We start from the raw sequence: 23,557 nt of genomic DNA on the forward strand, positions 1-23,557 counted from the left end.
TCCAGGAAGTTGTGTGAATGGATGGTGAGAAATGGCATTTTTTAAGGGGTCCTGATCGCTTCTCAGCGGTACTTCATTTTTTGTTTTGTTTGCGAGGGTTCGAAACGAAGGAAACGATTTCACCCCGGGACATATGTGTTCGTCGGTGCATTCCTGTTCAAAGGATACTCGAGGCATTCTTTTTTCGTCCTTTGTGCGTACCGTAGGTAAAAGGAGGTCCGCAAGGCATCTACCTGAAAGTGCATCCTGTCGAAGAAGAATTGGGTTCGATGATGGTTTCGTTTTCTGATCGTGTGCTAGAATTGAGATGCGTTTTTGATTTTGAAAGCGTCACGTAATTTCATGTCGCTTGGAATGAATTCGGGCGATAATAAAGTGTCCTTAAGAAGGATTTGTTAAACATTTTGAGGAAAAGAGGTGTCAAAAGAATTCCTGAAGAAAAAGTGCTTTGTTGTGCGCAAATATTCATAAATTATGGATTTAATCTGGGAACACGATGCAACGAATTTAAATCCATGCAGAATGGCGTCATCAATAGCTTTACAATTTGGTTGAACGCATCGGTACCAAAGCACGAAAGAAAGAAATATTTCCAATCTCGACGGATGCATGTTTTTCGACGGAAATGACTGTTTGCATTTTAATCGAACCTATTTTCTTGTCCATCCGTCCGACCCGCGTGGTCGAGTTTCTTTCGAACATCTGTCGGTAGATTATAGCTCCCCGTCTCGTGTTCGGCGCTCGAGGCATCCCAATCGGGAGATCTTAAATGGGAAAGAACGATCCTGTTCTAGAGCGATACAGATTTCCTTATCTTGGGTTTCCTCCAAAAAATCAGACCGCGTCCGAATCCGTCCTCGAGTCAGTTGTGGAACTCCCGGTGCATCTTTCCTACGGCTATCGTACGCTTACAATCGTTATGGTGAATGATTTATGTTTCCTAATCCACTCTTTTCTATGTTTTTCTTCATTTCCAGGTAAGAACTACGAGACACAACACTTTTTTCATCTGAATCACGATCTCGGCCCTCGATGGAACATGTTTGGCGGTAAAGTTTGAAACATTTTTTTCGTGACTAGGAATGCATCGAACAATATGGCTGGTGCATCGTTTCGAACAATTTTGTTATGATTTATTTTCATACCAGCAGGTAACGAACGTATTATTTATGTAACTTGTTCCAACTATGAACAGGAAATATTCCCTTTCCATCGATTGCACAAACCACCATTTATTTGAACAAGCTTTCGAGATGGTTTTCAAAAACCCTTTTGCTCATTAGTAGCGATCGGGCTAGGTTTTTGTTTGAAAATCATTAAAAACTAGCGGCGGATTTTTGTACTTGATTCTCTTCATCTTCACTTTCTCGCTATCGAGGGATTAACGCCTTCTCTGGCACTTGAGATTTTTCCCGCTTTACACTGAAAATGATTTTTACTTTTCATGCCCCTAACCTCTCAAGAGTGTGTGTATGTGTGTGTGTGAGGATGTTATGCTAAATTGACTGTTGAAAATGCTGAGCACCGGCAAATGCAGAACGTTCCGAACGTACCGCCGGTGGTTGGCCCTTGAACCGATCGTGTAATGCAAACCATTATTTGTTTTTCTATTATCGACGCGGGGAAGGATCGATGGCTGAACGGCGAAGAAAAAAAAGGGGGAGGAAAGAATCGTTCGGAGGGAAGAAAATCAAAAACCTCGAAAGGGTCCAAGAAGAACGCGATCCGCGACCGAGGAGGGCAAACAAGAACAATCGTTTATTTTTCCCCCCGGAGAATGGGAGAGTCCATCATCTTCGGGGATAGTAATTATTCAGCCAAGGCAGCCGGCCCGTCCCGGCGTGAGTGAAGTTTCACCTGACGGTTGATTCCTTTATTGCCTCATTATTTTGATTTTTAGCCACGTACCAAAAAACCGAAGGAAAGAACATTGCGAGTCGTAGGATGAGCGTGCGTTCCGTCCGTTTCCTGAGCCCGACCCGAAAATGGATGTCTGCTCGGGGTTTTGGGTTTCGGAAAAAAGGGACTATTAATTTTTCCTTGGCGTGTATCTCTCGGAAGATCTAAGTAGCGGTGAGAGGGGAGGTGAAGCGAGAAAATGTGCGAGCCGAAACGCTCACCGTCGGTGATGATCGAAATTAATGATCCTCCTTGATCGGTGATCTGGCGTTCGAACGAACGTTTGGAATCGAGCTCTTGGAGGAAGTCATACTTGAAATCGCGTCGAGAGCGCGTCCTCTCGAACCGTCGACGTCGATAAAGGTGCGGCCCGCCCGTGCCACGGTGTTGGTGTTGGAGTGGTTGCCTTGCGTCGCTGAAGAATAAGTGCGTTAATTGCTTTCTTCGGGGTCGCCCTTTTGAACCCGTCAAGTTGGGTGCGCCCCCAAACGTTATTTTTTCTCAACCCGGCTTCCCCAACAAGGTGTGACTCGTCAATCGATCATAGGACGCGTTTCGTTTGCGGCGCGCGATTGGCGTGGATTGAGGCGTGTCGCAGGTTGTTGAGCAGGAATGTGTTTGTACGTGCGTAAGGTATTTCCACCCGAAACCTTTTCTTTTCGCCAGAAGGGGAACGTTGTGACTTTCACAATTTTCTCCCTGACGAAAACACGATCGACGCGTGAAAGGATTGCTGCCGAGGGCTTCCTGTGGCAAATGAAATCAAGCTCGGTTGTTCTTGCGTTCTCGCTGAAAAGAGATAATGGCACAATGGTCCACCGCTGGTACGAATGTCGGGAGAAAAATAAATCGTCGTCCAGCGGGCGCGTTGATGGAAAAAATATCTGATCCCGCCCGCGCACCTTTGCCAGTGCCCTCGTCGTCGTCATCGTCCGGCAGAATCACATTCGTTGCGGGTTAATCGAATTTTATTATTCTACATCAACAGGGGGAGCGGGGGAGTAAAACGGGAAAAACCGATGAATCTTAGGTGGAAACAGTAAAAGAGCTGCAGATAAGCGGAGGACACCAAAAAAAAAAAAAACGACTGCCAGCTGAGGCGAGCTTGGGACATTAGTCGATGAGAGTAGCCCCCGGGGGTCGTCATCGTTGTCGTCGACGTCGACGTACGGTGCTCATTCCATTTGTCTCATCCATCCTGGAGGCCACTTTTGCGACTTTTCATTTGGATAAAAGCGTCGGTTGGAGAAAAAATAAAAAGGTAACAAACGAATAAAACGCAAGAGGAGAGCCGAAGCCAAACCAGAGTTCCGCGATGGAAGCGAAGCGCGTCTCCGGTGTTGCGGTGAAACTCGGCGGCCCTCTGAAGCACGGCTGACCGACGAGGAAGCGAGCGGTTGACATACATATTCCCGGTCAAGACCGTAAAAATAATCATCGATGATCCGCGAGGAGCGAGAGGAAGGTGGCGACGAAGAAGAAGACAAAAAAGGGGTACCAAGGGGAGGCGATCTTGCCAACGTTCTCCTCTATTCGCTCGCCGGCTTGTTCCGTGTTTGAGGACGCTAATGATGTTGGCAATGGTCGGTCATCATGTAGGCCATTATGTACACGTAGCTGACACAAAGCGAAAAAATAAAACGAATAAAAAACAAGGAAAGACCCACCCGGGCCAGGGATGGGAGGAAGCACCGAAAGTGTCGGCCGCGGAGAGAGTGCGAGAAGGAGTGAGTGTGTGTGTATGTGTGTGTGTAGGGAAATAAAAATGGTCGCCAACCCGCGGTGCTCGAAGAGGGTGGCGCTGTGGCGAGCCGCGAGATCAACCGCCCAAGAAAGGGTTGGCGACGCGGTTTGGCTAACGCTTTTCGGCCATCGGCTTTGGGACACCAAACGAAGCGAGAATATCCAATCGATGGATTCGAAAAGAAAACCGGTGTGTGTGTGTGCGCGAGAGAAGGTAAAGGAAAACGGAGGAAATGGTGGAAGCACATGGCGGGATAGCACGAGCTCACGCTCATAATTTATCGACGGAGCCGATTGCCGGCGATTCCTCGACCACTGTTCGTTTCCAGTGGGGATAGTCTTCCGCATCCTCCCCAAAAAAAAACCCTCTGCAGCTGGCCACGGTTTTCGTCTTCTTTTGTACGGGAAATAGATTCCACCTGTACATTCGCGGGCCAGTGAAAACACATTCACCGCCCAAAAAGTCCCTGCGCGTGAAGGGTTGAAAATTAATTGGATGATTAGCAAGGTCCATTTTCGAAACAGCAGACAATTTAGCATTAGCAAAATTCGACAGGAATATGGATGAAAAAAGATTATTTCAATGGATTGAAGAATAATTGTTATAACCTCATTAGAGATTCATCTTTTGCAATATATTTGAATTTTTGAAGCCCTCTTTCATTTAAGTACTTAAAAATTAAAATAAAAATATTTGTCCACATTGCTGTACATACCGGCACCCACAGTGCGTTCCGGTCGCGCCAGAAGCAAACGAACGACGAACCCTCACGCGGCGGGGATCTGAATTTTGAATAAATCTTGGACCCTTTAAATTTTCGGACCTTTCTCCGTCCGTTCGTCCGATTGGTGGCGATCCTGTTCCAGTAATTATCGATGTTATTTATGTGCGTGTACGTGCAGAAGACTTTCGTTGGGGAGGGGGGGAAACCGGCACTCCTGCTTTCGGGAGCGGAAGTCGCGCATTCCCTCCGGCGACGAGTACCCTTCGGGCATCGATCTATCGCTGGATGCGGCAAGTGGACTTGTCCGTCCGACTTCGGAGGAGGTTTTTGATTTTGCACCTCCAAGAGCCTATAGTTTTTGAAGGAGAGACACAAACCAACTCCTCCAACTCCCCATACACTTCTCAATCAATGCCGGCGCGGTTCCGCGATCGTTCGGAACCGGCATTCCGATGTCGCTTTGATTATAGTCGTCGAATAGAAAGTTTCTTCTTCTGGCCGCATCGTGTCGTGTCATGGTTTTTTTTATTATTGTCCGGCCGAAGCCTCACGCGAAGCCCAACGTCGCGCTTGACACCAATAACTCGGGGACACCGTCCCTGCCCAAGTGTGTTGGTGATGATGAAGTCAAGCTGACACTTTTTTCTTAATTTCTCCCATTTCACTCCATCCCCGCGCAGCATCTGGTACGTTTGTGTGTGTGTATGTATCTTGCGATGTCTTTCGTGTTTCTTCGGCCAACTGATACCACGGAGGTAGAGCTTTTCCCCTCCGGGCAAGAACCGGCTTGATCGACTATTGGGCTCGAGGGAGGAAAAGTAACGGTGCATTATCAATGGCCGCGAGGCATCGTCGAGGCGGCCATTTGCAAACCCCCCACCGTATCCCTCCCCCCCCGGGAGGGACATTTGAGACAAAACGGAACTTGGCCCCACTCGAACTTCGAGGGGGTGGGGAAGGAAGAAAGTAAATCAGACCGAGATCACCCACCGATGCGGTTGGGATTTTCCCCGTTTTCCTTCAGGGAAGAAAACGGGTGTGTGATATCCGTTGGCGCAGTGTGTTTATGCAAATTATTACTCCGTTTACGTGTTTATGCAGTCATTAAAATAATAAGCGACCACCGGGCGGATGCGTACACAGTTTGGACAAACCGCGTCGTCGTGCGGTTGTCGTAATTAAATCAAAACAAATCCGCGGTCCGAAATCAAATTATGTGCCTAATGTGAGGGCTTCGGCTGTTTTTTCTCCCCTTAATGCTGGCTTTAATTGGTGCAATCAGCGGGTTCGCTGGGGATTGAGTTGACTTTTCGTCAAAAGACACCCGGGTTGTTGAATACGCCTATGTTGGCTTCTCGCTCGCCATTTTTACCCTCCAGGGCAGGGGTCGGCACACGTTTCCAGAGGAGGGTCAGATGATGAAGAAGAACCTAAAACCGCGGGCCAGCTAGCTTTAACGATGCTTTAATGCTTTGAATATGATACTAAACCTAATTGAAATGGAGTATATCTCCGAAAAGAAACATAAACATAATACAAAATATTTATTTTCGTTGAATTTAGTACTTTTTCAGCATATTGTTCGTTTTTTATACTTTAAATAAATTTATTTTATTACATTTGAAATCAATAATTTGCTCAAATAATGTTGCCGTATCAATTTGTCTCCGGCCACAGTCATTAAAATAGCTTAGCTTTGAGAAGTTTTGAATATTGTGAATCATGTTTTGCTTTGTAATGGTTCCAAGAAATGTTTTACTTGAAGTAGTTATGGTATATTTAAAGTAAACATGGTATTTTGAGCCTCAACTCTCGACGCCAGACAGGGTACCTTTAGAGCGATTAATTGAAAAATACGATTGATAGAACAAATAAAAGTATGCGGGTTAAATGCTTGGTATTTAACATTGCGTTCAACAGTTTCAACAGATATTTTTATTCCAAAAAATAGTTGGTTTCGTGCACGAGTTCGATAGGCATTCAGATATTTTTTGGTCCAACATTTTTTTACGGGCCGCATTTGTCCGGACTTTGCCGACCCCTGCCCTTGGGTATTAATGGAGCGGGTCTTAAACACACCCGTGAAAGGAGCATGCTTGGATGCTGCGGTGTGTCGCGATTTGTCCCGGAATGGCCGTGTTCCGTGTGACATATATATGCCGGGCGATTATTATGGCGGTGCTATTTAGGTTGAAGTGAGCGACGCTTTACCAGAATTGAACGAACGATTAAGCGAGTCGTCCATTAAAGAGTAATTATCCTCCGGATCGAGGGTGCAATGGCATGTTCGAGTCGGAATGATCTCGTGGTGACATTTTTCACGTGCCTTCCACCAGCTTTCCCATGTGAACAATTCCATCCCTGAGTATGTTTGTGTGAACGAATGCATCCACTGCAAAGAATGTTCCCCGGGATCGGACTTAGGAATCGTCACGATTCCTGCGTGAAGCTCAGTGCAGGCAAGCCCGAGACATTCCCTAGAAGGAAGACGTTTGCTGTGTGATTTCAGGCGAACATTTCGAATATGCGAACGATTTTTGCCGGTCGAGCGCTAAATTAACTGCCCTCGGACGTTAGTATTCCCAGGCTCAGGGTCGCCTCCGCCCCCTTGCTCTATGAACTCCTGACTGCGGCACGGAGGAATGTCGGTGCCATGTTCTTCCTAGACCAAAGGCAGCTGCCTCTGAGTTGGATGATGTTTTAGTTGGTGGGAAAAAGCGCAGGCCGAACAATGGTTGTTTGCGATGACAACAGCAAATGAAAATAATAATCATAACTCGGGGTGCGAGTGTCCGGTCAGGCGGAGTGAACCATTTTCCCCTCACCATTGGCCTTGCGGTCATCATCTTCGGATGTAAAATATTTCCCATACGAGTGCGTCATCCAGGAAGGGGGTTTCTCCTGTGCTTTCGCCCCGCGAGATGGAAGGAAAACAAGACCAGCCGTAGTTGATTAGTGATGCACTCGGTGACATATACGCCACCATACAGGAAGCGGCCGATTACGCCCGACCGGCTACGGATTGACCATAAAACGCGCCAATTGAATCAGTTATGCCGCATTGGACCTCTCGCAGCACCTTGTGCACAAGGTTATTAAAGCTTTAATAATCGAGTCCGATTCGAGTGCGATAATTTGCCGACAATTTTTGCCTGCTAGGCGCGCGCGTTGGTCATGGTTTAGATTTCCTGCGCTCCTCCGCGTGCGGCGGTTTGTTTATTTTCTTGACGGTCTCGCGGCAAAAAGGGTGAGAAACCGCAGATCGCGATCGAGGTCGACGCACAGACCCCACCGTGGGCCGCCGTCCTTTTAGGTACGGTGAAACTTCCATTAAAGCCTTCCCTCCAAACGCTCAAGGTAGGCTTCCTTGAAGAATGTTTCATGCATTTTAGCAGCACGATTAAGCAGAGCACGCGGTGTCTGCGTGTGGACAAATTGATTTTCGTCTCAAATTCGATTCGAATTCCCTACGTTGTGTGTGTGTGTGTCTGTGGTCGCTTTTCGTGTCCCGCTGTCGAGAAAATGATGCTTAGAGGAGTTTTCGGCGGTTGGCCGTTTAAATCGTGTGTAATTAATCCGCTTTTGGGCAGCGAAGAACACACGAAACACTCACACACACACACATACACGTATGGTCGACGGTCGTTGTAATCACGAAAAATGGAGGGCTGATTTTCCTCCGCTCCGTCCGCGCGGAAATGGGAATCCGAAGCTTAGCCAGGCCTGCGATCGAAAACGATCGTCTCCAGGCCCGAAAACCCGAGCCGGCCGGATAATAATGGCTCTCGGGCCTGAGGCGCGTTGTTCGAGCGGGAATGTTAATAATTCCACCCCTTATACCCCCTGGCCAGGGCTTTTCAAGGCCCGAAAAAACCACCCGGCGCAAGATTATTTGTCCCGAGAAGTCCCGGGAAAGACGCAGATCAGAAGCAGCGCAACAAATTTATTAGTTCTGCTGGAAGATTAGATAAAAACGGGTTGTAAGCAGCTTAGACCCCGTCTTCCCCCTCTCCCCACACCATCTCCTTTCGAGGGTCGTTCGGGTGTTTCGATTATTTCCACCCTCCCTCGGGCTTGGCGTGGAAACCCGCGATGCTTCCTTCGGTGGGATGCCTAATAATTGTCTCAATATTGACCGCGTCTTCCCGTTCGTCGCATCGGAAGGCAGTCTCAGGAAGGATTAGCTACCGGCAATTGTCACCGGCTCCTCCGATCCGACCGAAACCGGCACCGGTAGGTCGTTGACAACGAGTGGGAGTTGACCTTTTTTTTCGGCTCCGCCGTACGGGGGGCTTCTTCCCTTTTCCGGCGAGGAGCGGTGGAGTGGGGTAAGATGTGCGCCGTGGGAAACACAAACTTTATTTAGTTGTTTTGTCGATTGTGGTGCGGCTTTGTTCGGGGGGCGATTATCATAAATTTTCAATCTTCCATTGAACCCGCCGGATTCTTTGTGCAAAATGACGAAACGAGGCTTAATTCCACCTAAACATCTCAATTGATAAACATTCGGTAAAGGAGCGTAATACAAATAGCGGTTTTGCATTTGCAACAACTTCATTCGATTCATGTGAGTCTTGCAAAACGATTTATCTTCTATGAAATATGACATTAATAAGCATTATGTTATTATTCATTCTTCTTCAACAATTCATTGTTTCACCATTTCTACACTCCGTTTTGGAAAAAAAACCCTTTATCGCGCTATCAGAAACCGACCCACCCTTGCTAGCATTAACTAGTTCTGGATGTTCTTTTCCTTTTGTTGTGGAAAACTTCTCACTGGCCTTTTCTTGTCTTTGGCTAAGATTCATCAGTCCGCTCCCTTTCGGTTGTCTCGTTAATTGAAACAAATAAATTATTCAATCATTATTTGTACGAAAAACCTCGGTCGTGGGTGGAAGACTCTGGCCGGGCGAGGGCTTCGGACGCCGGCTCCCAGCTTATAATGAGCTGCACACACCACCCTCCAAGCCTTCGGACCCCTGAACCCGGCCGGAAACGACCGCGGAAAGAATTGTGAGCTGCCAAATTACTGGCAACGGGCCAGAGTGCCAAAAACAAAAAAAAAAACGGAACCAACCCGACCTCGCAAGAAAAGAAAACCTAACCACCCCTCACCCACGATCCGAAAGGCAGTTAGAACAATAAAAGTGAATTAATTTTATCTCTCCCAGCGGCCGCCGATGGCACCTTAAGCGCGCGTCCGGGTCTATGTCGTTGGCCCGAGACGGTAGTAGTAGTGGCAGCTAATCTGCGTCATTCAATCTAGACGCGCCGAGGGTCCATTGTTTCGTGGTTTCCCGGACCTATAGGACGAAAGATTTGATGATCTTTTCCTTCACCCCTCCAGCAAACCCCCTCCTACTCACTGTGTTTTTTTGCTTTGCTTCGGGTGAAAATTGTTTAAAGGTGCACTTTTTATAGCGTCGTGGCGTGTTATTATCGCAACCCACGGCAAGCCCGAAAGAATGACAAGCAAAGAAAAAAAAGCAACCCAGGAAAAGCAGAAAAGTTGTAAAAAATAAAATACACCCTCACCCATCCCCAAAGACAAAGGTGAGCGAGAAATCGGATAGGAAAAACAAAGAAGCCGAAGGACACGAGAAGGGGAAAACCCATGGCAACGGGAAAAGATCTCACAGCGTGACAGAAGTTTGCTCCATTCTTTGACCCCCGACCCAGGGTGCTCCACACCCCCCCCCCCCCCGCCCCATCCCTCTTGTCTGCCCAGCTAAAGGGAAGGATGACTGCTGAATGCTGGGAAAAGTGCGAGGAAATTTCTCACGCTCAGCAAACACCTCGTTTGCGTTAAAATAAAAATTAACATTTTAATTTTATTTTTCCTTACACTTTTCCGGACCGGGGTTGATTTACCCCTCAGCGGGGGTGTGTTCTTCCATGTGTGTGTGTGTGTGTGGGTGTGTGTGCCTGCTTTTGATATCCGTGTGGCCCATGTTTACCTTTTGTCTCTCCCGTCTTTAACGGTCGTACGGTTGAGCGATTTCCATCGCCCGTTTCCTTTTTTCCAGGTGACGTCAGCAGTTTCTTCACTTCTCAACCGTGACTACCTGTTTGCATTCAATTTCCGCTGTGAGTTTACGCACTCCAGCGCCCCAACGCTGCAAGCTGGCACCCATGCACACATACACACGCACACCCAGACAGATACGCAAACAGCCATCGATAAAGCTGCCCTTCCGGTGCATCCGGCGTGGCGTGGAAAAGGCACGCACGGGAGGAAGCTTTTCTCCTTCCTCCTCTCGAGCCTCCGGCAGGATCCGTTGTTCTAAGGTTTGGGATCGTCTTGTCTGCGGCATGAGTTCAGACGGTCCGTGTTCTCCAAGTGTGGGTTGGTGCCGAAGGAGCAGAAAATAAAACCGTTTCCGGCACCGGGGCGTCGTCGAGGAAAACAGAATTACGAATTCCGTCATTTGTTTATTGTACCTAGGTGTATGCGTGTGTGTGCATGTAAGGGGGTGTTCATCGTGAAAAATAATCAGTTCGCAAGCGTCGGGTCGAATAACGATGGGAGATCGTTCCCTTCTCGCAACCATTTTTTTTTTTTTGGTAGCAGACTTGGCGAGGATCAGACAGAATATTAATCAAGAATGAGTAATTTGGGGCGGAACAAAGTATTAACTATCGTGTTGACTGACTACCGCCAAGTGGATATGCTGTGTTTTTCTTCTCGGTTTGTTGGCGCAGAATGTAATTATTTCCTCAAACAAAGATGGCATCTTTTCTCAACCTTTTTAGTTGCTTTTATCTTCTTTGTGCCCTTTAGCATTAAATGAACCACCGTTCTGTGTAGCTCAGACTGCAGAGGGTTCTCCATAGTCTCGTTGAGAGATAATTTAGTTGAGGTGGTTTTGGATATTACATAATATAAATGTTTTGAAAAATGTTCTAAATATGTGAAGTCATTTGTTAATTGCTTTTTAATTTTCTTACGAATGCAAAATTTGTATGCAACTGTAGTTGAAGTGTAATTTTGGTTGTATGTGAAATGTCTCTTCCGGTATGTTTTTTGTTTAAGTTTGGAAAACATAACCATGTTCCAACTGCAGGAACGCTAACGCTTTTCCATCCGGTGCGTTTCCCAGGTGACGTTGCTTGGAGAACAGTTTGCTCGACGCGCTCTTCGGTCGGTTCGAAGAATCGAAATTAAATTAAACTGTGGCGAAAGTAACGTGTTCAGGGGACGGTGGAGTCCGCGTGTGGAAGGGTATGGTTCCTATCGGTAAGACACTCCTGGTGGTGCCTTTGCTATGCGGTCCTATTTAACTGTCTATTTGCACTGATGCGCATCGTCTGTCGTCCTGTCTCCAAACACAAGAGATATCTCTGTTGGGAAGGATTTCTCGGGTCCCTCCTTGGCCGATGGTTCCGATTCCTTTTGGACTCGGTGGTCTTCAACGGCATCCAACTTGTGGCTGGTCTGAGGCGAAAATCGCATGATCGAATTTTGGTCCCCGTCTCGAACGACGCGCCACACTTCCGACGGTTGCACATACGAAAACAAGTTTGCAATTGTTCGGCCAGCACTTGGTTGGTGCTCGAGCAAAATTTGCTACAGTTCCGTTAGCGTTACTGCACTCGAGCACACTTCCCGTGGCAACCGGAAATCGTTCGCACATAGGAGTCGGAGGAGACTCTCGTCGCACAAACGCCACTGGAGAAGAAGCACTCTTGAGTGGAGAAAGTGTTGCGGGTGGTTCTTCAATGGCAGTTTTCGCGCACTTTTCGCTTGAGCTTTTGGGGGAAAAAATTTAGCACAATATCGGAAGAGGCAGAACATGGAGAATGGAGAAAAAGAATGAGTAATCTTCGTTCATCTTTTGTGCACTCCAAGTATGCTCTCGGAGCGAACGAGGTCAACTTCAGTGGACGCAATTGCAATTTCTTCCACCAGAACTCGCCCACTTGAAGTGTGAAGAGTTTCATTGTCGGGTAAGTTTATAAGTGCAGTAACCGGTTGCTAGAAATTGTAAGACATGGTGAACCGGGGCGTAATAATCGGAGCACCACGAGCGACGGATTAGGCGATCGGAAGCAACCGCTTTCTTATCTTTCCCGACCGAAATCCCCACCGGGTCTATCAGTCCCTAGGCTCGTCAAGGACGATGGTAGCGGAACCTTCATCCAGCCGAGACTGGGATTGTATCGGCTTAACAACGCCGGTGTCTCGGCGTGAGCCTGCGAGTGAAAGATTATTCTTACTCGCGAGCGACTTCTAATTAATGTTTCATTCCTCGCCGTCACTCTCGACGGCGGCCTTCGGAAGGCGCGCTCCGGAATGAGCTATTTTTGCAGTTGGATGATCAAAAACCGCCCATCACCTCGCGACATGTGCCGCCGGGTCCCACGCACAGGTTCGCGTATCGAGAAGCTTTCGGCCGGTTGTGGCAAAGTTTCCAATCCTTTCCATCTGCAACGCCGGGTGCGGGAAGGAATGAGTTTGATTAGAATATCCAACCAACCGGTGACGCCTCATGGCCGGGGCGGGGAGTCTCATTTAGAGCCAGAGCCAGCCCTTTAATGGCGGAGTTTACGGAGTCGCTAATGATGGGCGCGGGTTTTTTGGCGCAACTGGCGCGAAGATTTCATTCGCGACAATCAATCATGATCGCCTCTCATCCGGCACAGAGCGCCCAACCTCATCCCTGGAAATGGCGATGCCGAAGCGCAAAATCCCCTTTCAAAAAGCTCTACCGCCTACCGGTTTGATCAAGGGTGTTGATAGCAATTTGAGATTACTATAGTGGAGTTGCCCCCCTCCTAGCTCTCCGCGAGCTAATAATTAAATCCATCCGATGATCTTTTGCGCGTCTTCCCCAAACGTCTTATCAGTGCGGCGCAAGACAGGAAAAGACGTTTGATCATTGATAGACCGAAGAGCAGGAGGCCGTGATGGAGGAGCTGATGAGGGGCTTGGGGCTTTCAAAACAAAAGCGCGACGCCATGATATCGTGTGGCCACTTTAATTATCCCCTACCCCGGCAGACATGCCGCCCTATTGAAGGTCTATTAAACCACTCCCCAAAATGGAGTACTTAATTTCGCGCCCTGTCAGGTGGATTCGGGAAGGTGTTTTTAGGCACCATAAAGAGTGCCTTTGACAGAGGCACATAAATCGTTGCGAGGTTTCAAAGGTAAAATATACTCGTGGTATTTTTTTTGCTGGATTGCGATTTTTCCAATACTGCGAGAGCTCCCGAGAGTTTTAGGTACGCGGTTTTCCATGATTGCTCCCCAAATGGCAACACCTAAAGCTCCCGAATGCTTTCGATTCCAACGCTCGAGGTGAAGCGGCCTATGAAAGGAAACGCTCGCCTCGTGGAGTGGCTCGAGTACATACATACATCCCGTGCACTCACGAGAATTCCGCGGAAGTAGTAGTATAGCATTCAAATCATGATTAATTACTGTTGTGTCGTTACCACCGCTTTCGGATGCGGCGTCAGCGCAAAACCGTTTTTCCGGTAGCTCCGCCGTCTTCACCCGAGTACGTTGTTCGCCTTCTTCCCCAAGAGTACATTTATGTCTTTTACCAAGCATATTGGTTTGCATCATTTCCCCAAAGCCCAAGTCCTCTTCTCCGAAAAGCGTACGTCCTTGTACGCCACTTGCTGCAGCGGTGAGTTGCCGAAAAATGTGCCGGCTGCGAGAACCTTGAGCTGCTGAAGTGGAAGTGAAAAGTATCGACATAAACACACACGCACACACACAAGGGTATGCATCCTCGCAATCCGTCTTTCGTGACGATTGAAGAGTGAGCTTTCAATCTGCTTACGCCCATCGTTTCGCTGCATCCGTTGAGCCGATTGCGAAAGGTTGTTGTTTGGTCCCGTGCCAAAGGCAACCGAAAGGAGCCCAAACAGGCGAGTCTCCGTAAGCTGGCTGAAATGGTAGCCATGGAGATTTCCTTTCCCCATACGTACAGCGCAGACTGTATGAGCATCCGACACAAGCAGACACACACAGGAGCTCATCGACATCGCACGCGTCAGGCAACGATGGAATTCAGATGAGGGAGCCGGCGAGATGGATTGATTATAATCTTAAGCAATCAATTTAGTTCTTCCGAGGCGTAGGAGTGCTCCATGCTCGGAGCCTCGGCATGTTCCGGTGGTGTCCGCTTTTCCACTCAGTGCACTTTGACGCCCGTAAGATGGTGAATCGAGGTGAGGCCATGATCGTGTTGCATATTTGTTAGGGTGCACGCCAGCCACCAACGTCATCTCCATCATCCGGTGGGATGAACATTTTAAAACTCGCTTCAATCCAGCATAACATAAACCGTCCTCGGGTAGTGCATGTCCTCTCCCCAGCGTGTTATCTGGAATTGGTACTATCAGGAACCGAGAAACGAAAGATACAAACTGGTGAAACGATAGATTGGAGAAAAACAAACCAAACCCTGGCACACCGATAGGAGAAAAACAACACTTCCATGGTTCTCCACTTGTTTCCTCCGCTTCATGCTCTAGTGGATTAGTTAATGAACTTTTCGGGCTGTGTTATAACCCGTATCACCAAATCCTTACTCGTGTTGTTCGCTCTTCGACTCGGAGGAGCTGATACGCATGGCACACTCACCCTGCGTTGCGACTAGAAATGCAGATGAACTTGCTTTAGTTTTTCGTTGTTGTTTATAGCCAATGGATAAGCTCAACCGGACGAAAGGACAACCCCGGTGGTCCTTGTTGTTCCTAGAGGATCTTCGAAATCTCATCTCACCTTGCACCATGTTTTGGAATTGTTTTCTATAATGACATCATTCCATCCCGTGTCGGTTGGCTAGGAGAGCTTTCGGGAGGTTGTTTTAGGGTAGCGAAATTTGTACTCCTCCAGAAGGCTCCTCCAACCGAAGCCTGCGAGGCAAGAAATGGGAACAATTAGACATCATCAGTGGATCAATGCGAGGACCGCCGTTGCGCCGTCGAGGACGATAAATTTCTTTCCCCGTCCGCTTCTCACCTGCCTGTTTTAAACCTCTTCATCACCCGTATGTCACGCTGCCACACACTGAGACGGGTTTGGGCTTCTTCGAGGGAATGCATAAATTATGGCTCAATCAGTCTCCAAGCGCCTAGAAAAGGACACGGAGCGTGTGACGTCACTATTCGTTACCGGACCGGGCTGGCATTCCACAAATCATTGTGGACCTGAGGGATTGGTCGCCATACTCCACCTCGGTTGTCCGGGAGCCTCCGGGAGCTTCCCCAAAAAAAGGTTAGGAAACAGTAGAGAAGCTCCAGAAGTAAGTAAGTACCACAGTGGCTTAGCTACGAGTTGGAGAGACCACTCCACTATGACAGCTCCACGCTTGGTGATTTAAATCATCGATAATACCCGAAGAAAATCCGGACTTTATTCCTTTTTTCGCCGTGAGTTCCGGAGTCGAAGGGAGCCCCCCGGCACAGTGTCATGATCGATTGGGAAAGGAGTGTCTAACGCATGGGACAGCAGGGGGGAACAAAGCGGAGTGAGAGAGTGGACACAAATGGCACAGTTTCGTTGCCAGCGGTTCATAACCGGAGACAGACGGTCATGGATGGATTTGGTGGCGTCCGAACCAGGCGGGCGCTCTCGTGCCAATCATGTTCAATACACTTCCGAGCTCCGGATCTGGACAAAGACACGTCGTTCGCTCGCGTTACAAGGGGATTCCTTTTTTTTCTTGCCATTTCTTTCGAGCGTTGCTACACTCCGAATCCGTCTCTCGGTCCCGAGGAACCGGAACATATGGAGGGAACGGAAATAAATCTGATTATTCCGTACCGCCTTTCCGGATAATTGGAACACTCACTCCGCTCGCGGGATGCCTGGGTAGGACGTACACACGACGCAGCAGCGTAGAGACGTATGTAGCCTCGATTCAAACCCTTTTGGTCTCCGGCAACTCTTGTGACCTCGCCCTTCGCTAACGAACCGACTCCCGAGACTGCGAGCTGTTGGATTTGAATCGGATTTGAAGCTTCCGTTCAAAATTAATTTCGATTTCATACTTTCTCTTCGCGGATGCCCGATGTCTGGGGTTCTTTCTGTCCGTCTTTATGTTTTTTTTTGTGGTTGGCCCCTCCGGGCTACTCCGGACGTTAGTTATACTTTCTTTCTATCTTTCCTCCATTGCTTCTTTCGTTTTCGCTCTTCCGGGCAGCATTTTTATCTTCTTATTTTCTTCCACTCTCGGTCGGACACTGTTGATGGTTGGTTGCTACTTCGACGGTAGGCAGACGGAGTCCGCGATTTAGTAGTGTCGGTTTTCCGAATGGATTTTAATCTCGTCCACAGACCACCGCGACATCGCAGCTGCCCTTGGAAATGGAGCTTTTCATTTCCCTCTCTCTGTCTGTTCCTCTTGTAGTTTATGTATCCCTCTGTGTGTGTATGTTGTTTTGAGATCGGTTTAGTTTAGTTCCTCTGCGCAAAGCAATTCCTCACGAAATGCGACATCACGATCTTTTATTTCCGCGTCGCGGTGTCTCTCTTTCCATCGCGTTGGCTTTCTTTTTTCCTTGCTCGGGTCTGGGGCTTTCTTTCATCATTCCTCGCTCGAAGTGGTGGTTTTTCCAACAGCCTTTTTTTCCCCTGTTTTGTCACTGGTGAACTCTCACTCGCTACGAATCAGTTCTGCCATTTCCGTCGGGCAGGGAAGGGAGAGTACGATCGGACCAAGGGCCGTCAGTCTGTGACTCATGCGGGCTGTCACTTTTTCTTCAATTCCACATTTTCTGCCGGAATTGGATGTGTGCGGACGCGAACGGAGAGGTGTTGGTGGGGTCCGGAAAAAGTGACACTCGCTGTGGCCTGCTTTTCTTGCGCCTGTCTCAGAGCCCTGTTGTGGACCGTTTGGAAACGGGTCGAATCTAACTCGGTGTGTCCCTCCCTATGGCTGGCCGTGTCATAAGAAAACGGTCCCAACTCCAAGGACACATTTTGAGGTGTGGCCGGGTGATTAAATCGTGTTATGCTGCGGTTTAGTGCTGCACCGATCGAGTACCCGCTCCCATTTCTCGAATGGCCCGAGATTCGACGGGCTTGATCGACGGACGGGTGGCGTCGGGCTCGGCAGTATTTAACTTTGTCGCCCGGCCGGGCGTTGGGGTTTTGGGTGTGGAAAAATCGTGCCAGCAAAAATGGGTGGCCCGCGGAGCGAAGAAAATTGGATCGGATTGGTTTGCCCGTACCGCACGCCGCGAATGTGAGACGCGCATTTGTGTCGAGCGTAGCGTTCCTTTTCAGGTTCCCTGTTGTTTTTTTTTTCTTGCTTCCTCTACACCGTCACCTCTTTGCGGCGATACAGTTCATAAATACGCTTAGTTAAGGGATTTGCTTCGCTCAAATTCACTGCCCGGCAGGCCGTGGCCAATCGTCGTACGTTTTGCCATTGGCAAACAGTTTTCTTCAATCCCGAGTCGTCGCCGCACGTCTTAGGTATCGCTTTGTGGCCCCAAGAAATATGAGCGTACGCCTATGCGAGCCGTGTGCGTTATGAGGAAACGATGTCATTGTCATAAACCACTCGTGCCTTGAGGTTTGTTTATTTATCTTAAAATCGCCTTGTGTTGAATGTAAAATCATAAGGCCAAGCCATGAACGAACAGTAAAGCACTATTAAGTCTGCCCTCATTTCTTGACGAATGCCAATATTTATGACACACTAGCTTGAAGCCCCGGCGAAGCTCTGGAGGGAAAACAAAAATGCGCCAATATGGTTTTTATTTTTGGTACATTCAGGTCTTATTCTATGATATATTTAGTTTGTCTACAGACATATTAGTAGCTAAGCTTTTGCGCCGAAATCGTCAATCAGGAATAGTGTATGGGAAGAGAATTATAATTGGAATTTATAAATATATAGATTCGACTCGTACGTTGTTAAAGCTGCGTCCGCAGTATCTATTGGTTTTGTTTTTTTAGATGAAATAAGGTAGAGATGTCATATAACAGTAAATTCAAGAAAAGCATTGCTTCATATGAGCTCAAAACGACCAGAAAAGAGTCGCTGAATACTGTAGTGTATGTATAATGTACTTAAAATAATGTGATAGTGTAAATGTATTAGTACTTAGAATCTAAGATAGTAGGAACGAATAAAGTAGTCATAATAATAAAGAGTCCCCGTAAATTCTGCCTCATCCAGAACTTGCGTGTGCGTCACCTGACGTGCATGCCGACCATAGGAAGCGACGTCACTTCACTCCAGCATTCTCCATTATTGCTTTTCTGTAAGTTCTCCAAAACGGTCCAGTCCAAAAAAAGACAACGAAAGAAGATTTTTCATCCGCGGGTTCGATTTTTAACCCTCCATATTGCGTGCTGCTCGTGCACGGACTCTTCAACGGTACGCCAAAACTATGGAGAAGCCTGACGAATATTTGTGTACACCGTGGTGCCCGGGTTCCGTTTGCTGGCGCTCCATCGACAGCTGATTAATCAACGTTGATTAGCATAATCAATATCCACCGACGAAACCATGCACTCTGCTCGGGCGCGCAGGGCCCTTTATAAATCGCTGGCCGCTCGTCCCGCCGCATCGTCTCTCTGGCCCGATGCTGGCCCGATGCTGCCTTCTGCCTGGTTCCACGGCAAAGGCACTCTGATTGGAGTGCAAGCAGTATGGAGAGTGGTCAGAACCATTACGATTATTAGCGGTTATTTTTCGTGTGAGGATAATTGATGACTTACTTGTCCTTGCGTTCGCTCCTTAGGGCCGGTGGTGGGGTTGGAGTGCTAGGCGTCGGTTTATGGCGGCACCGCAATATCAGACCACTCTATCCCAATCGGGCCGTGGATCTAGATGGTCATTTTTCTTCGCCTTCCGCTCGGGCTTCTTAGTCCATGTCCCGCTCCCATCCCATTTCCAGTTCGATAGTTTGTTTGGTTGCGAGATGGCCAACAAACTCGAAGTCTTTGAATGGCAATCGTCATCGTCGTGAGTGGCGCTTTAGAACTTTACTCCCTCGCACGTGGATAATTTCTCAATCACAGCCGTGAAATTAGAATGTAATTAATTACCGGCTCATAATTGGATGCTTTCAAGTTGTAGGGCTTGATTGAATAAGCCAAAGTTCACTCGAGAGTCATGTTGAAGGGGACGAACTAATGGGACGCCCTGATGGAACCGACGAGATGTGACGAGACGAGGTTTCGTTTCTACAAAATGTTTTATTTTAAAATCGATTTGTTATCTTGGGAAAATTATTCGGATTCGATGACGTGAATCCGTTGTGCTGCAAATAAATAAGTATTTTGAAGTTCAAGTTTTAGTTTGTTTCTATAATTGAGACGCTAAATTCGGATATCAACAATACGCAAAGGAATGAAATATGGGACTTAATAATATCATTTGTAATGACTCCTTCATGTTAAATGTTTTAGAACTCGCTTCTATTCAGTTTCTTAGGTGCTGATCCTTCAGCAACGTTCTGTTTAAAACGAGTGAATTTCTTCATCAAAGAACTCGATTCTTTTCGAAACGAAACGTTCAAAGTAAACTGTAAAAGAAAAGGCTAAGAATGGTTGCGAGCGCTTATGGTGCTTGTCATAAACATCATTTATCTTTCTGAACCCCCAGACACATGGGGTTTGGGGTTGAAAAATCGTTCGGCAATGTTATGAATCCATTCGTTGATTCTACTTCTTCACCGTCGACTCGGTCTGTTGGAGCAGAACTTTTCGAAGGAGGTGAAGGCGGAGATTCGGTGTGCCAATTTGAAATTTAGTGCCACTTTAATGTCGGTCAGCTGGGTGCTTGATTGATTGATTTGGTTTTCGGAAGACATTGGAGAACTCCCAGAGCAACGAAAGCCCTCGGGCACACGTTCGCCAAAACACTGGAACTCAAGTGCAGCGCAAGTGAGCCGACTGTTGAATATTTATTTTACCACCAGCAATAGCATAAATACACACACACACACACGTAGACCAATCTGACTTGGCCGTTCCAGCTTAAGCCCGCGGGCTTTGAAGTTTTGGCGGAAAGAAGCGTTCATCTAATTACACAACAAATTACATCTCGCCTGCTCCACCGAATGTTGCCTCCACCGCCCTCTCCCACCCTCCCTCCCTCAGGCAGGGACGATTCTTTCTAGTTCCGTCCTAATTTGAGTGTAGTTTGTGCCGCGGGCTTCGGTGAATATTCCGATCACGATTACGCCCGCTCGAATGGAAATTTTCCGCCGGGAAACGTGGCGCTGGAATCACGTCAATATTCTTGGGAGCCGCCACCCAGCTTCTCGTCCGAGAAGCGGGAACGGACGCTCCTCGCGGGCGTGTTTAGCCTGGACGAAGGAAAGATTCCGATTTCGCAGATTAATTTTCAACTTCGGAACGATTTAATTAATTTTTATCCCCAAGCTGAATGGCCGCCGGGAGGAAGGATGCCGTCGTTCGGTGTGGGTGCAGAGGGCTAGAAAAGTGACCAACAGAGGAAATATGGTGGAGTGGGAATAATAGGAATGGTTCTGCAAGCGATCGAGCGATCTCCACACGCCCCCTCCGTCGGAGCAAAAGCGTAAGCGAAGGGCAGAAATGTAGAAATTCTGTCGTTAAATTTCATTCACCACCGTTTTGTTCCCACCGGCGTTCGGTTTTTTTTCCCGTTTGGAAATGCAGGAAATACCCAACAGATTCAATAAATAAAAGAAATGGAGCAGGATAACTTCGACACACACACACACCGGTTTCGCGGTGCATCGAGCGAAGGGATGCTGCTTCGCGTGTGGATTTGAAATACCGGTGGACTTCGCGCTGGAAAACTGTGAACAGTGGGAAGCTGTTCGATACCGCCCACGGTGAAAATGCATTCTATAGAAGAATAGAATAGTGATGGCGCGGTGGAAAATATATTTTCGATCGAAGCTTAATAACACTCCCGGCGAAGAGAGTCAGTTTTTCATCGCTTCTTCGATGTTTTCCGCACAGTTTTCCGAGCGCCGGAATTTCACGGCCCGCTTCCCGCGAGCTGGTCGTTAGAACGATTCAAATATTTCCCGAGCTTGTTTTCGCCGGGCGCGCGCTTGTTACTATTCTCCGGGAACGGATCGATCGATTGCCGGCACTCCATGGATGATAATTTATTTTTTCTCCGGAAAAATAGATACGCCGGCAGCCGTTTGGGTTCTTTTTTTTCCGGGCGATTCTTTGGGGCAAGTGTTTCACAATCTTTCCGTGCCGGTGGCTCGCAATGGAATGCGTTTTGATCACTCTCGCTTTAGAAAACGATGCGATCCCGCGGAGAAGCTATGAAATCAACCATCGGTTTCGAGGAGCTTCTATTTATAAATTTCTTAACATGAAAACTCCCTTTTTCACTGCAAATTCGACGCGATAAGCAGCGAGAGCGAGAGTGTGAAAAGATGTATTCTTCATGCTTGTCAGACACTCATACACACACACTGCTTTTCCATTCCTTTTACAATAGCCTTTAATTTCCATTTAAGGAGAACATTGTGTCTTAAATCCGTCTTATATTGTGCTCGTTAAACAGGGAATCACTTAGTTGCGAATAGCACCCAATCAATAGTGGGCTGTTGGGTTCAGCATTTTCACTTTTGAACACGAATTCGCCATAGGCTCCGCCGCCATTGGAACAGAAATGAAAATCATAAACACCGTAAAACGCATCTTCATTCGCCTTTCCCGCGCGAGGTCGATCACGAGCGGGGAGGGCGGCTAGGCAAGACCCCGACGTACCGAAAGTGCGGGAAATCAAAACGAAATCGGATCGGCCAGCGGCCGCGAGAGATGGTTATGGAATCATAAGCAGCGGCGAACCGATGATGGCTCGAGTTTTCCTTCGCATTTCCTTCCAGCCTTAACTGAACCGAATCGCGGCAACGGGTGCGAGGGTCGAGGAGTTTTCTCCCCGCGCTCAAGTCGTGCCGAGGAGTGATTTTCGACGCTCGTCTTCGATGATCACGCCTGGCCGGGGAGGTAATTTAGCATGAGGTCGAAAACAAAGCTCTCGTTTCACGACGTAGGCATGCATGCGTTCAGCTTTTATAAACTGATCAGCTTATCATCTTTTTTTGTAGCTCAATTTTTTCCCTTCAACTTAAGATTTGCTGCCGAAACGAACAGAAAAGCGTCACGAATGCGGGTTCAGCTCTCAGCGCTGGCTGATTAGTTGATTGATTTTTAAGAATCATACAGCTGAATGAAGTGAGCTTATGGCGTAGAGCTTTTGCGTGCGGGTGAACGAGATGCCGCAGATTTTTGCTGCAAGAAATATACGTACTTGGACGCGAAAGAGCTTCGGTATTCGATCAAAAGTGCTCCATTCATGTGGCTGTCTTGAAGGAAAACGAAAGTATGTTAGCTACGCTTTTGTTCGAGCCTGGGAGCTGAAATTTAGATTTGAATGTTCATGCATTATTTCTTTTTTTTTTTTGTGCGATTCAATTTCTATTATTTTCGCTTGCTCTTTCTTATCGTATGGGAATTGGTTTCGATTATAAAAAAAAACATACAAAAAAGCATTACATCGCGTTAATAGCTATTACAGCATTTAATTGTAAATAATAATTATGTTTAAATGATTTGATGATTCGATTCAATCAAATCAAAATTAACCAAATTGGAAAAGTTGCTCAAAACGTACGAAAACCATTTAACATACACAAACTGGTACACTCGGCGCAAAATAATAAATCGTTGTTCACAGAGACAATAAAAACACGTTCCATTTGATTTATTCATACACATACGGCTCGCAGCGGTTTCCGCCGAGAAGTTCGGTTGTTTTGCAAAGATGTTTCATCAGAACTTTCGCCCGGAATGTTTATGCAAACCGGTCCACCCTTCAGGTGCACGCCATTTTCTCGATGCATGTGTGTGTGTGTGGCGACGGGTGGGGGGAAAAATGATAAATTAAATAAAATAACCCCGTCCCATCGTCGGAAGTAGCAAATTTGGCGGATGGCGTTTCGCAGGTATTTCGTGCGATTCCGTTTTCTTTCCCCCTCCCCCCCGTCATTAGCGAATTAAGTTTGATTTGAAAAGAAGTTGAAGGAGTTTGCTGTTGACTTGACGGTTCGGTTTCGGTGCGAGCTGACTGACATCGCCCGTGGGACCGTGTTGTGTGCTGCTGCTGCTGGAATGGAAGGCTGGGCGACCTCCAATCTCCAAGCAAACGGGAAAAAGCGCGCCCGGTTCCGAAGAATGTAATCGCAGAATGAAAA

At 47.6% G+C, this 23,557-nt stretch overlaps 1 protein-coding gene across 1 annotated transcript in view; it reads left to right on the top strand.

Moving 5' to 3' along the window:
• LOC131281939 (hemicentin-2-like) overlaps nt 1-23,557 on the top strand; it is a 72,374-nt gene that overhangs the window by 25,967 nt on the left and 22,850 nt on the right. The window lies entirely within an intron of this gene.

Source organism: Anopheles ziemanni, chromosome 2, assembly GCF_943734765.1.
Source record: "Anopheles ziemanni chromosome 2, idAnoZiCoDA_A2_x.2, whole genome shotgun sequence".
NCBI lineage: Eukaryota > Metazoa > Arthropoda > Insecta > Diptera > Culicidae > Anopheles > Anopheles ziemanni.